Source organism: Engystomops pustulosus, chromosome 1 (assembly GCF_040894005.1).
Source record: "Engystomops pustulosus chromosome 1, aEngPut4.maternal, whole genome shotgun sequence".
In the NCBI taxonomy this organism is placed as follows: domain Eukaryota; kingdom Metazoa; phylum Chordata; class Amphibia; order Anura; family Leptodactylidae; genus Engystomops; species Engystomops pustulosus.
The window spans coordinates 92763749-92776521 of record NC_092411.1 but is presented as its reverse complement, the minus strand read 5'-3'; positions in this window follow the sequence as shown (position 1 = coordinate 92776521).

The following is a 12773-nucleotide window of genomic DNA, read 5'->3' as shown; positions in this document are numbered from 1 at the left end:
AGGTTAATAAGAAATATACAAGTAATGTCAGGACGGGTCATAAATATTAACACTATTAATGCAGTGTATATGCAATAATATCGGGAAACGTGGTACTCTTGTTCCTGATTACATAATTTGTAACAAGGCCACCAAAGATTTCATTAGATATATGTACTATTGGTTTTCCGATATGTGGCCTTATGAGCTCCAGGACCTTTTATATATAAAGCATTATGTCTTTATCATTACAATAATAACAACAGGGATATTTATATAGAAAGAGATACAGGTAAAAAGGCATTATACATTTCACCATGTATGGTTGATCCCTATACATTGCCATGATAAAGCCATCTTGTGGTCAGTGTATACTGATTAAAGACCTTTGCCCATAAAATAAAGTCCTCGAATATTATTCATCCTAACATGATAAAAATAACTTTTAATCACTTTGAAATTTTAATCTTTTTTTTTTTTTTTTGCTACTGCTTTTGCACCTGCTTTAGCAGGTCCTCACTGTAAGTTTCAGCTCTTTGGGCAGGCACCAGCTGAGCAGTCACAGGGTGCAGAGCAGATACTTCCTGAATCCTCTGTCTGCCTCACATTCCTGCTGCAATGCTCATCATTGTGCTTAGATTCATGGTACTGTACATTGCTCACCTATACTACACCTATTGCTTCAGCAGGTCCTCACTAGTGATGTGCCGGCTGCCAACAAGCACTTGTTCGTGAATGATGGGAGCCGGGTCACCTCAGTGAGCCAATTGCTCACTTAACCCGGCCTCTAAGCGGCTCACCAAACCCCCTTTAACCCCATACAGTTGGGTTAAAAGTGGAGTGTGGTGGGGTGATGGAATGCCCTCTGGATCCCTATTATATATTTAATAAGGGAGCCAGAAGAGCTGGCTCTTCTTAGTGAGCGGGGCCTAATGAGGCAGTTCATTAAGAAGAGCTGTGATTCCCATCACTAGTCCTCACTGTAAGATTCAGCTCTGTGGGCGGGCACCAGCTGAGCAGTCACATGGTGCAAAGCAGACACTTCCTGATTCCTCTGCTGAGAACATGAGCTTCCTGTGTCCTGCTCGTCATTGTGCTCAGATTTATGAACCTATATATCACCTCTAAACTCACTAAAAAGAAAAGTTAGCGGTGCACATTTACTAAGCTCCTTGAGACAGTTTTCTATTGGACTTTGCAAGTTCTTTCATGTGCAAACTGCTTACACATATATTTAAGATGTGTCCATACCACATATGTGTCACTGCTGCACTATTCTTCACACGACTCAAATTTTGTCACTGAAATGCCCGTTCCTTTGCTCAGTTGGACCATGCGCCAGATTTAACATATTAAAGGTGCATCAAAAAAAAGTTGGCCAGTGCAGGGAACGCCAGATTCAGTAATACGCAGCGTCTATTAGACAGCATAACTATCAAGGTAAAATTAACTACAATTTTAAAAATACACAATTTTTTTAATTTTTTTTTAATTGAACTAAATACTCAGTGAAACTCCCTGGTTAAACATTTTACAAAAAAAAATTACAGATCATCAACATCCATCAAATTCGGTATAGCCTATGTCAGAGGTGGCACTCAGAGCCCTTTCTGCTTGCACTCAGGCCATCACTGCAGGACAGAGTTCACCAAACACTGAATCTTGCTACAGTCCCACGCAACTTAAGAGATGCTGCTCTCAGCGCTATTTTAAAGCAACACTTTATTTGCTGTTTGGAACTGCAGGGAAAGTAAGAAGGTGTTGACAGAACTACATTATCTTCGGAGGTCATCCTGCTGGACCCACCATTCTTCCTCTATAGAGAGGCCATGGAGAGAAGCTACAATGATGTCTGAATGTGCTCTCCTTCTGTCAACTGTAATGTTGGCCTTAGGGGGCCGATACAATTGAAAGATGTGGAAGAACAGGTAGCAATAAGTTACTGTATAAAATTCCATGTTGGCACTTCACGGTAAATAAGTGGATTTTGGTTGAAGTTTGGGCACTCGGTCTCTAAAAGGTTCGCCATCACTGGCCTATGGCATACATGCATCTGAAAAAAAAAACGAATTACCCTAACAATTTCCATGATAACCCTATGGCAGTAACCCTACCTCTATTAACTCTGCTAAGCTAACCCCAACTCTGTTAACCCTTCACGAAAGGAAGACCTGCGTGACCATAGTCAGGACTGATCTTCTCAGATCCACGGGCAACCAGAAAGCATAACAGCAGGACTGATGGAGACAGGTTATAATTATATCTGTCCAATGTGGCATTTTTGTTAATGACATTGAATTACAGAATTTTGCCATTCTGAGTCTATGAATTTTGCCTGCATTGGAATAACCCTTCAATGCAGTAGGGATGCTGGCGACAGTAAATTTGGTTGTTTTCTTTTTCTTTCCCCCAGTGTTACTTTGGGTCACTTGAGTCATGTGATTGCCAAGAGACAAGAGTTTTCTATCAGATTTTCGGATGACTTTTTCTGGTCCTTAAAATAACTATTTACAGTTACATTATGTATTGATCGTTGAATTTAGCTGCAACCTTTCCTGTACTGATCGACATTGGTTGGGGCACCTTTTAAAGGAAATCTACCACCAAGTTTGAGAATTGAAAACCAAGCACACTTACATGTAGGTATGTGCCCCCTCTTGCAGGATACACTCTTCTTTTAGCTTCACGTGCCTTTGTTTTTACAAAACAAAGATTTAAAAATTAGGCAAATTAACATGAGGGGCTTCAGGCTCCACAGCTGTTCATTGAGCCTGGAGCCTCTCAGACTCATTTTGCATAATATTTTTGAAAAAATAAGAGCATGAAAAGCTAAAAGAAGAGCGGATCCTGCCAGAGGAGACAAATACCTACACGTAAGTGTGCTTGGTTTACAATACTTCATCCTGGTGGTGGATTTTCTTTTACTATTAGTTACCTATTACCCAGTGCTTTCATTCATGTGATCATGGCTTCAGATGTAGAGATTTGGTAATAGTTAACATTTCTCTGGAAACCCCTCTAAATAGCTTTTCTGTTTTTCAACATTGCCCCCACAGTCAAAGGAATATTCACATAGCCCTATTTAAAGGAAACCTACCACATGATATGGTAGGTGTAAGATGGAAATACCGAGCACCACCTCAGGGTGAGCTGGTGCCGGAGCTTATTTTTGTTAGTGTCCTAAACCGCTGCATCGTGGTTTAAAACACTTTTTAAACTTTATAGCCAAAGCTGCTTCGGCACACGGTGGACCGTGCGTGCACCTAAATTGGAAATAACGGGGAGCCGTACGCACGGTCGCGCGCTTGGTGCACCGAAGCGGCTTCGGCTATAAAGATTAAAAAGTGTTTTAAACCGCGATGCAGCGGTTTAGGATACTAACAAAAATAAGCTCCGGCACCAGCTCACCCTGAGCTGGTGCTCGGTATTTCCATCTTACACCTACCATATCATTTGGTAGGTTTCCTTTAAGAGAATACTACTGTGTTGCATTTTTCTGTGCAATGAGTGGCAAGGCGCATTAGTGTGCAACCAAAACTATAGAGAAAACAGAGGAAGAAACGCTCCCTTGTGCACTTATATCATGATGTCTGAAATATATTGTAGGTATTGGGTGGGGGTGCTCACCTTGTTGCTTTGTGCATCAAGGCATCACTCTGTGTTAACTTACTTTTGTTATTACAAATTAAAGTTTTCCTGTTTTCTTACCATATTAAAAAATGCAGTTTGCTACTGCGTCAGGTCCCGTTTAAATCCCCTTTGAAGAGTAAAAAAAAACTAATGATAAAATACTGACACTTCAATTTGCCACTGAACTTTCATGAGGTTTGCAGCAAGGAAAACAAGACAAAGATAACAGCAACTATATAACTCAGTGAGTGACATGGATCTACTCTTATTTTTTGTGCATTATTACATAATAATATGTGTAGGTCATTGATATCAGTAACCCATATAACCCCTTGTATTTCCATGTTTTTCACTATCATGCCTCAGGCTTTCAACTACATTTACTTCTATTACACAAAAGGACTCTTTGATCCATGCATCTTCTTAATACATGGTGTGTTTTAATTCTGTGATGTTGTTTAACATTCTGTGCTACTCTTTCTCTTTTCATGATAGATTACATTTTGTGAGCTGAACAAAGCACAATAAAAGTCATAACTATGGATTAAGTAAGAAAGTAAGAATGATAAAATGTGGTAGGCTATAAGTAGTAGTTATGCAAAGAACAAAGGAGTTTTCTTTGGGGCTTACTGTACAGAATGATTCAGCCTTATATTCTGCTGGCACATCACATTCTTAGCCAGTAACCCATTATTCACCATTTTATTTCTGGTCTTATTGACCACACGTATTCTGCAAATTTTGGTTTGAGCTGGATAAACCATTTTAATGATGTGTTCTATTGCATTGGTAATGAGACTTTATTTTAATTAAATACAAGAAATGTATGAATTATAGATATCCAATAATCAACAAGAAGCCAGTTTCTTTCATATTCACCGCTATTGGAGCATCAATGTTCGTCTTTAATGTAAGACACTGTGTCAGTTGTAGAGTCAGGGTGACACTATAATTTCCTGTACAATACAGAAATCAATATCTCAGAAGAGCTTTGTCTGCCCAATTCCCAGAGCTTGATATAAGTCTTCTTGGGAGTCTGCTTGAGTTTTCTGGACTTCTTGGATTCTTTGACCTTTTGCTTTTTCTTCTGACTATTCATTTGCCTTTTGATTCAGAATTTTCCTCTTGGTTTTGACTGTATGTGTACGACTATTCTTCTGTGTATGTTTTGTCATTTTTTTGTCTCCATGTTTTGGAATGTCGACCAGTTGTCACCTCTTAGGGTAGAATGGGTAATTAGGTAGAGACAGCTATGGGGTCTAGCTTTAGGACTCACTGTCCATGTCTGTCCTACCTTATGTGCCCATTCTCTTACAGCAGCATAACAGTATTATAATAGTTTTTTATGTAAAATGAAGAGTTTTTAGGAGAAAACTTCTCACTTTAAGCCATCGGATTGCAGATTAGGGAGCGTGGGAAAGCAGGTAGGGAAGACTTGGTGAGTATATATATATATATATATATATATATATATTAATTTAAAAAAAATTAATTATTTTTATCTTTTTACTGTGCTGCAATAGCTGTCTATGGGCTGGCGGGTCGGCAGCTGTCTGTGGACTGGCTGTGGACTGGGGGGGGGCAGGAGCTGTCTGTGGACTTGGGGGGGCTTGGCTGTCTTTGGACTTGGGGGGGCAGGAGCTGTCAGTGGACTGGGGGGGTTTGGCTGTCTGTGGGCTGGGGGGGTCTGGCTATGGATTAGAGGGGGTTTGTCTGTGGACTGGAAGTGGTGGGTGCTATCTGTGGGCTGGGGGGGTCTGGCTATGAATTAGAGGGGGTTTGTCTGTGGACTGGAAGTGGTGGGGGCAGTCTGGGGGGTCGGTCTGGCTATGGACCGGAGGGGGGCTGTCGGTGGACTGGAGGAGGCTGTCTATGGACTGAGTGGGCACTTTCAGGGGCTGTCTATATATTGAGTGGGCACATGCTGGGGTTATCTATATACTGAGTGGGTACGTGCTGGGGCTAGCTATATACTCAGTGGGCACGTGCTGAGGCTAGCTATATACTGAGTGGGCACGTGATGGGGCTAGCTATATACTGAGTGGGCACGTGATGGGGCTAGCTATATACTGAGTTGGCCTGTGATGGGCTAGCTATATACTGAGTGGGCACATGCAGGGGCTATCTATATATTGAGGGGACACATGCAGGGGCTATTTATATAATGAGTGGGCACATGCAGGGGCTATTTATATAATGAGTGGGCACATGCAGAGGCTATCTATATACTGAGTGGGCACATGCTGGGGCTATCTATATACTGAGTGGGCACATGTAGGAGCTATCTATATACTGAGTGGGCCTGTGATGGGCTAGTTATATACTGAGTGGGCACATGCACTTGCTTGGCATGGCTTAAAAAATGTTTTGGTCAAAAAAAGAAATTGTGTACGCAATGTTATGTATCTATGTGGGAATGGATGCCGGTAGGGAGGGCCCCAAAATTCCTACTGGTGGCCCTGACTGCTGTAATCTATAATGTGTATATCCGTGGCCTCCTTCCTTCTAAAATCAACTTTTAAAATGATGTCTTATGTTACATCTTAATTTGTTAAATAAAATGTAAAATCTAACACCCATGACTTTCGCACAATTCGGCACACTGAGCTTTTTTAGATATAAGTTTTGTGTTTAAAACCTAGGGGTTTGTCCGTTCATACGATGTACAGCAGCACTACGCAAAATGTCAGAGTTTCTATACAATAAAATCTCATTAAGGTCTCATGCACACAACCATGTTTTTTCACCATTACTTTGTATGGGCTTTTTCACACGGCCGTGCATACCACAAAGCCCAGTGTCAGTTTCTATACAATAAAATCTCATTAAGGTCTCATGCACACAACCATGTTTTTCACCATTACTTTTTATCGGCTCTTTCACATGTCCATGCATACCACAACCTCCAGCATGAGCTGATTGGCTGGGATACAAACTATAGAGCTGGCCCTATTCCATCCCGTCTAAGTGGCCCGGTTGGTCCAATGCCATGGGCGGTGTGATTGCTCATATGGTGCTCATGTGCTAATGAAGGCAGGTTGCAAACAGAGATCATGTTCACTGGTTTGTGGCCCGCATGTGACCTACACCCAAACTTTTCTGCCCATATGTACTATTACCTATAATAACAATATTGAGAAATGGGCACTACTTTGCATCTTTGTATCTATCTATGCTTCACATAGATTGTAAGCTGTTGCAAGCCCTCACTCCTATTGTTTCATATGACTGTTTGTACTCTGTAATGTATTATTCTATTTGTATATGTCCCCTATGATTTTGGTGTTGATTTTGAGACGCGAAGATGGTCTCCCTCCTGCCTGCACCATGTTATTACATTTAAAGGAAATCTACCATTTGTTTTTATGCATTATGAATCAAACGTGCCTTGAGAATGCTGTAGTTACAGTGATGCAGAAACACATCTTGTTTAATCCCTGAACTTAGTGGTTTTTCTGAAAAAATTGGTCTCTGTTGCTCCTGAGGCTGAGCGGGCGCTCTCCTCACCCTAATTATGCACTGCTCCAGCCTTGTCCTGCCCAGCATAATCCGAGAATATGCCATCACTGTGCTGTCCCTGACATGCAGAAGTAATAAATCGCTGCACCATCCCCCAGCTGATGTCATTTAGCTCAGGTTGATTAGTCCTGTCTGGACAGTTCAGGAAGCTCCATGTAATGTGTTAGCCAGTATGCACCCAGCTTTCCCAAGGTCCTGAATTTTATAATTGTTTTTGAGCAGAACCACAAGATATGTTTATGCATCAGTGTAGCTACAGCATTCTAAAGGTATGTTTGGTTCACAATGTATAAAAAAATGGTAGATTTCCTTTAACTAAAACCTTGTACTCACAGAGCTCTAAAATTAGGTCCTGGAAAGATTTTGTGGCATCTACCTTTCTTTTTTTATAATAACTCCCACAATAAATACCTGGTCAGCAGAACAAATTTATTAAAATTGAGATGAGAATATTCAGCAGTGCTGCCTGTCTTTCAAACAATATTTAGATTGTGTTAATAGCCGCTTGTTAACTGTTGCCTGCCTTTCACACATAGTGGAAGAGAATTTTGTATTTTAAAAGTTCTTGCTGCAAGAAGATGGATCATTTGCGAAGAGCTTTGGCAAAGGGCCCTGTTTCTCTATGTGATTAATAAGAGCAGATAATTTCTGGGCTTAAAAAATTGCTCCTAATTACATATTAGGTCTTAAACACCCCAGCAAAGTTCTGCTGATGGTAATTTGGCACAGGCCTCTTTCATTTTGAGGGCAGCATCTAATTTTAGTTAAATATAATGCAATCAATGGCAGATGTCTGATATGAAATATGAATATGCTGATGTGCAGTTCTTGAAGAAAGGAAATGTGTTTTTAATCTCATTAGCATCTTGAAGTCTCATTAAACATTTCCAAAGGTGTGTGTCTGGCACTTTGGCCGCAAGGATCCATATGTTGTGCCATGTAGGCACTTCTAGATTTCATTTGGAGTAGAACATAAATAGTCAATGTTAGCGAATGCACTGAACATGCAAGTGGTCTTGTGACCTCTCTAAAAATTATCATCATTTATTTATAGATCTGCACTATATTCCACAGCACAGAGAAAAATATACAGTATCTGCAGTCTTTCTGGGGATGGTTTCCTCAAACAATATCGGCGAAAAGGCAGCTGTGAATAAATCTATTTTTATGCAGTCTGTGGGGTTTTGCTGAAATCCGAAAGAAAGTTTATTGAAATTCTTAGCACACGGAGTAATATGATTGTGTGGTGAGCACATTACACATAATGTATTTAATTCACAAGGTGATGGTGGCTTTCTGCCGGCTGCATGGGAAATGTCAGGCCTTTTTTGATCTTCATCTGTCAGCAGCACATTATGTAATTATCTCATGTATGCTTAAAATGTGATAATAGACCAACACATCGTGAGAAACTAAAATGGTCTCCGCTATTCTATTTATAGAAATTACCTGCAATTGTGCAGAAAGGAGAATGTACAGTGCTGCTCAGTAGTTATGTTATTTGGGAAAATAATGATAAGAGTAAAGTTTACTTAAATAGCACTTTCGCAAAATAATTTTATTCCTTGGGCTGTTGTAAAGGTAAATGATGCACATTATAGTAAAAGTGATAAGCTCACCTGAGGATGCATTTGTGAGTTTCCTACTGATCCACAGTTGTGTTATTTGACCAGCACTCAGATGCCCCAAATGACACATAATTCTACGGACGCTCAGAAAGTCAGTTTCTCTGTACACTTCTTGGCGGCAGTGGATAATTTGCCTTCTCTTCAATTGATAGACCAGAGACATGGTTTCTTTATCCAGAGTGGCTGCTTATCTGCATGTCTCTTTCATAAAGCCCTGCATAAAAAACAAAAGCATTGTTATCAGGATACAATAGAACCCTTTGCCATCCCATTACAGCACCAGTGGGTAAATTTCCTCCTACGGGTTCACCATTTTGTCTAATTGATGTTATTATCATCCACCAGGGGCCTGTGGCTGTGCCTATTATAGGTGCAGTGGTCAAGACTAGTTCTACTATTGTTCACATTACCTGCATATCCCCCCAGTGGTAAATTCTGATTACTTTTCACAAAACATCAGCCTTAGGCTGGCTGCACATGACCCACTGCCGCCTGTGCAAACGGTCCTGTATGTGGGCCCAATCTTACAGACAGCACACTTTGCACAGGACCCAAGTCCTTGAGTTATAAAATAATAAGATACAAAGACTCCCTTCCTACAGTAAAGTAACAATTAATACAGTGTAGGTGCTGAAGTTTGGATGGCACACAGTAAGTCTTTGCATCATATTTCTGTAGGGGTCAAGGACCCTGTGCAAGGTGTGCAGTCCATGGGAGCGAACCGAGGTGGGGGACCACTTCCATAGGCTGCACATGATTGTGTGCAGCCAGCCTTAATTTGTTTTTTCTTGGTTAGAGGCCTAAATACAAATTGTTGACTTATAGCAAGCCAGGAATGGGATTTTTAGCTGGTGACCGGTTCCAATAGCCAATGCTATGCTGATTTTAAAAATACCAGCATTCTGAATCATTTCAGTACTTTATAATAGTTCATTTTACATTACCCGGCTCCCTGCCAGTAGAGTATGGTGAGTACCGGGGAGGCAGCTGCAGCCTGTGTCTGGATGTGTCTGTCTCCTCCCCTCTACACCCATCCAACTGACCTTCCTGTCATGTGCATTAAGCAGACAGGGGAGGGGTATGGTGTGGAGGAGAGGAAGAATGTATGAGGAGACATAGGCACATAGACTGCTGCACCCCTATCCTCCCCACGTCACTACACACTGCTGGTATGTGAAATAAACTATTATAAACTACTGAAATGCTGACAAAGGCATTTTTAAAATCAACAAAGCATAGGGTATGTTGATGACAACCCTAGTGAAAGGTTTACTTTGAAGCAACAAAACTCTTAAAATTTAGGGAGCATGTCAAATATGAAAAGGTGCTTGGTAAAAAACACATCATGGACCCTGTTATATGGTCCAGAAGAAAGTAGCTGCCACACTGCCACAGTGAAAGCAACCTAGACCCTAATGTTCTCAGCATTGGTTGAGGTACTTTGGAATATCTTTCATGTTGATTGACATACTGTTTAAATCAACCCTGTCCATAACACAATGGGCATTCTTTTCAAGGTTCCGGTAACAGCCTTGGGCTTCGTTCAGATCTGTGCTGATTTATGGACATAAACAACATCTGGAGGACCCCATTGACCATAAAAAAGAAACTCTGAGAAATTCTGTCCTAAATAATACATCATACTTCTTGTTGTTTGTCTGACATTTTTGACAGACCCTTTAATGGAGTCTCCAACTGCTGTGTGAACAAAACCAAATTTACTACTTTAAATTGAACTTGAGCATTCAATGAGATGATCCTTCATTTGTAATGGCCAGACAGCATCAGTACTGCTTCTGCTTCTTGGATATTCTATAATATGACGACCTGCTGTTTAATTATTCCAACAATTTCTTTGGATATACAAACAAAATAAACATAAAACTGACCTGTTCCCATCTATCTTGTAAAAGTAGGTGTAAGAAATCTATGAACAACAAAACTGCAGTGCTTTGTTTTGTCATGTCATATTAGTTTTGCAAATCAAGGGATTTTTTTCCTAACTGTGCACAATCATATTAACTGCACAATTGCATTTTGTAGGGCAGAAATATTAAAATTAAACCATAAAAGGTCATTAAACAGGTACATTAACAAATAAATTATTCATATAAAGGACTCCCCTTGTGGTAGTTTTGCTTATTTTACTATTACCGGTATTATGTATAGAGTACATAATCTACATTTTTGCAGTGCTGTATACATTTTATATTCTTAACAAAAAGAAACTTATTGGACAATTGTTTGAAATGTTCTATTGACCGATCATCATGTATTGTTTACAGTTGTTTATAGCAGTCTACAATTTCTATAGTCCAAGAAGTTAGCTGTTTGGCAGGAGGTAAAGCACATCTTAATTAACGGCCCAGCTGCCGAGGGGTTAACAGCTTGAAAGAAGCCAGCAATGACTGTACCTGTGGTTGTGTCTCTGCTTGGGCCAGCCACGCACTATCTATCAAGGGCATGACAGGCGAGATTCATTTCAAGACCAAGAAAATGCCAGCTAATCCTTTCTGTGAGACATTGATAGACTAGCGACTTGGGAAGGATTGTACAGCAGTAATGAAATTAGGCCTGAAACTGCTAGTGGATTGCAGATAATTACCCTTGTCTGTCACCAAGAATAACAATCTTCCAAAGCCATCGACGCCATCATAGTCTCTCCCATCTTTTAAGACACTAATGCTGCAGATGCACCGTCATAATGGTCTCACCCCAGCAATTTAGACTCAGGGGCCTAGTAGCACTTTGTTGATCTTCATGCTTGGATGTAACCAGAGCTGGCATCATATTTGCTGGTGTGCTTTTCTTGTATTGACATGAATTCATTGCCTCCAGGCAATTTGGTACTACAATGGCTGTAGCTTCCTATCTATACCAGTGGCATCTCAGCATGCGCTGCTTTAACATATTAATATCATATCTCCTGCGTTAGACCATCCACAACCTGCTGTTCTAACCAAGAAGCTGAAAGATAAAGGTAAAATAGTCACTTGCTCTAAATGTGTGCATTTTTGTTAATGAAATGATGACTCATTATTACATGTTTATCCATGTTTATAGTAGGAAACTTGTGCCAGAACCACTTGTGCCCCCATACTTCTGTCCAATCTGGGCATGAACTCCACAACACCTTTTAAAAGTATCTTGTGGCATCTGGAACCAAAAAGATAGTGAATGTTCCTCTAGTCTTGTATAGCTCGAATAGATTGAAGTCTGGGGAACTTGGAGGCCAAGTCATAACTTACAACCCTTCTTCGTGTTCATCTGCTAACATCCTGTAGAAAAATGTCCAAATCATCCCAATTCTTGCACCAACTTACTTTCTTCCTGGGGCAATCTCCTCCAAAGGTTCACACCAGGTCACTATAAGTATTCTCCAAAGTATACATTTTGATCAACAAAATTGAGTAAAAAAAGGTTCAGCTCGCCACTTCTTTATACCGATGATATGAAATATCAGTTTCACGGATGTACTGTGCGGGGACCAGTAGAAAAAATGTAAACTAAGAGTCCAGGATCCAGGCAAGGTATGAGAAATAAAATCCACTTTATTAGAAAGAAAGAAAGAAAGAAAGGACAGGATCAAAAGGGTCGTTAGTTGTAATCTGAATACTGACTACGCCTGGATACATTTATACATTTTGATGCTTATTTTGTTGCTGATAGGGAGTCCCCAAAGGTTTTGTGATATGGTCTTGGTCTCTGGCTATGCAGCATCATACACAGCATGTTGAATTACACGTGCTAACACCTTTATAATAATCAGTATTAACTTATTTATTATCGATTTATGTCAGAAAACATAGTCAATATTCTACAAAAGCATCATTAGGACGGGCGCACGCTGGCCAGCGTCCACTTGATTGGAGCTCGTGAATCCGGCTTGCCCTTATAATCCGGCACCTCCCTTCACTCCCTGCCGGATCCTCTCCTAGTATCTCCTATGGTTTCCATACATGGCTTCCCTAAGCCATTCCTGAGGAAGAGAAAGCCATCCTGTGTTCCTACGCTTCC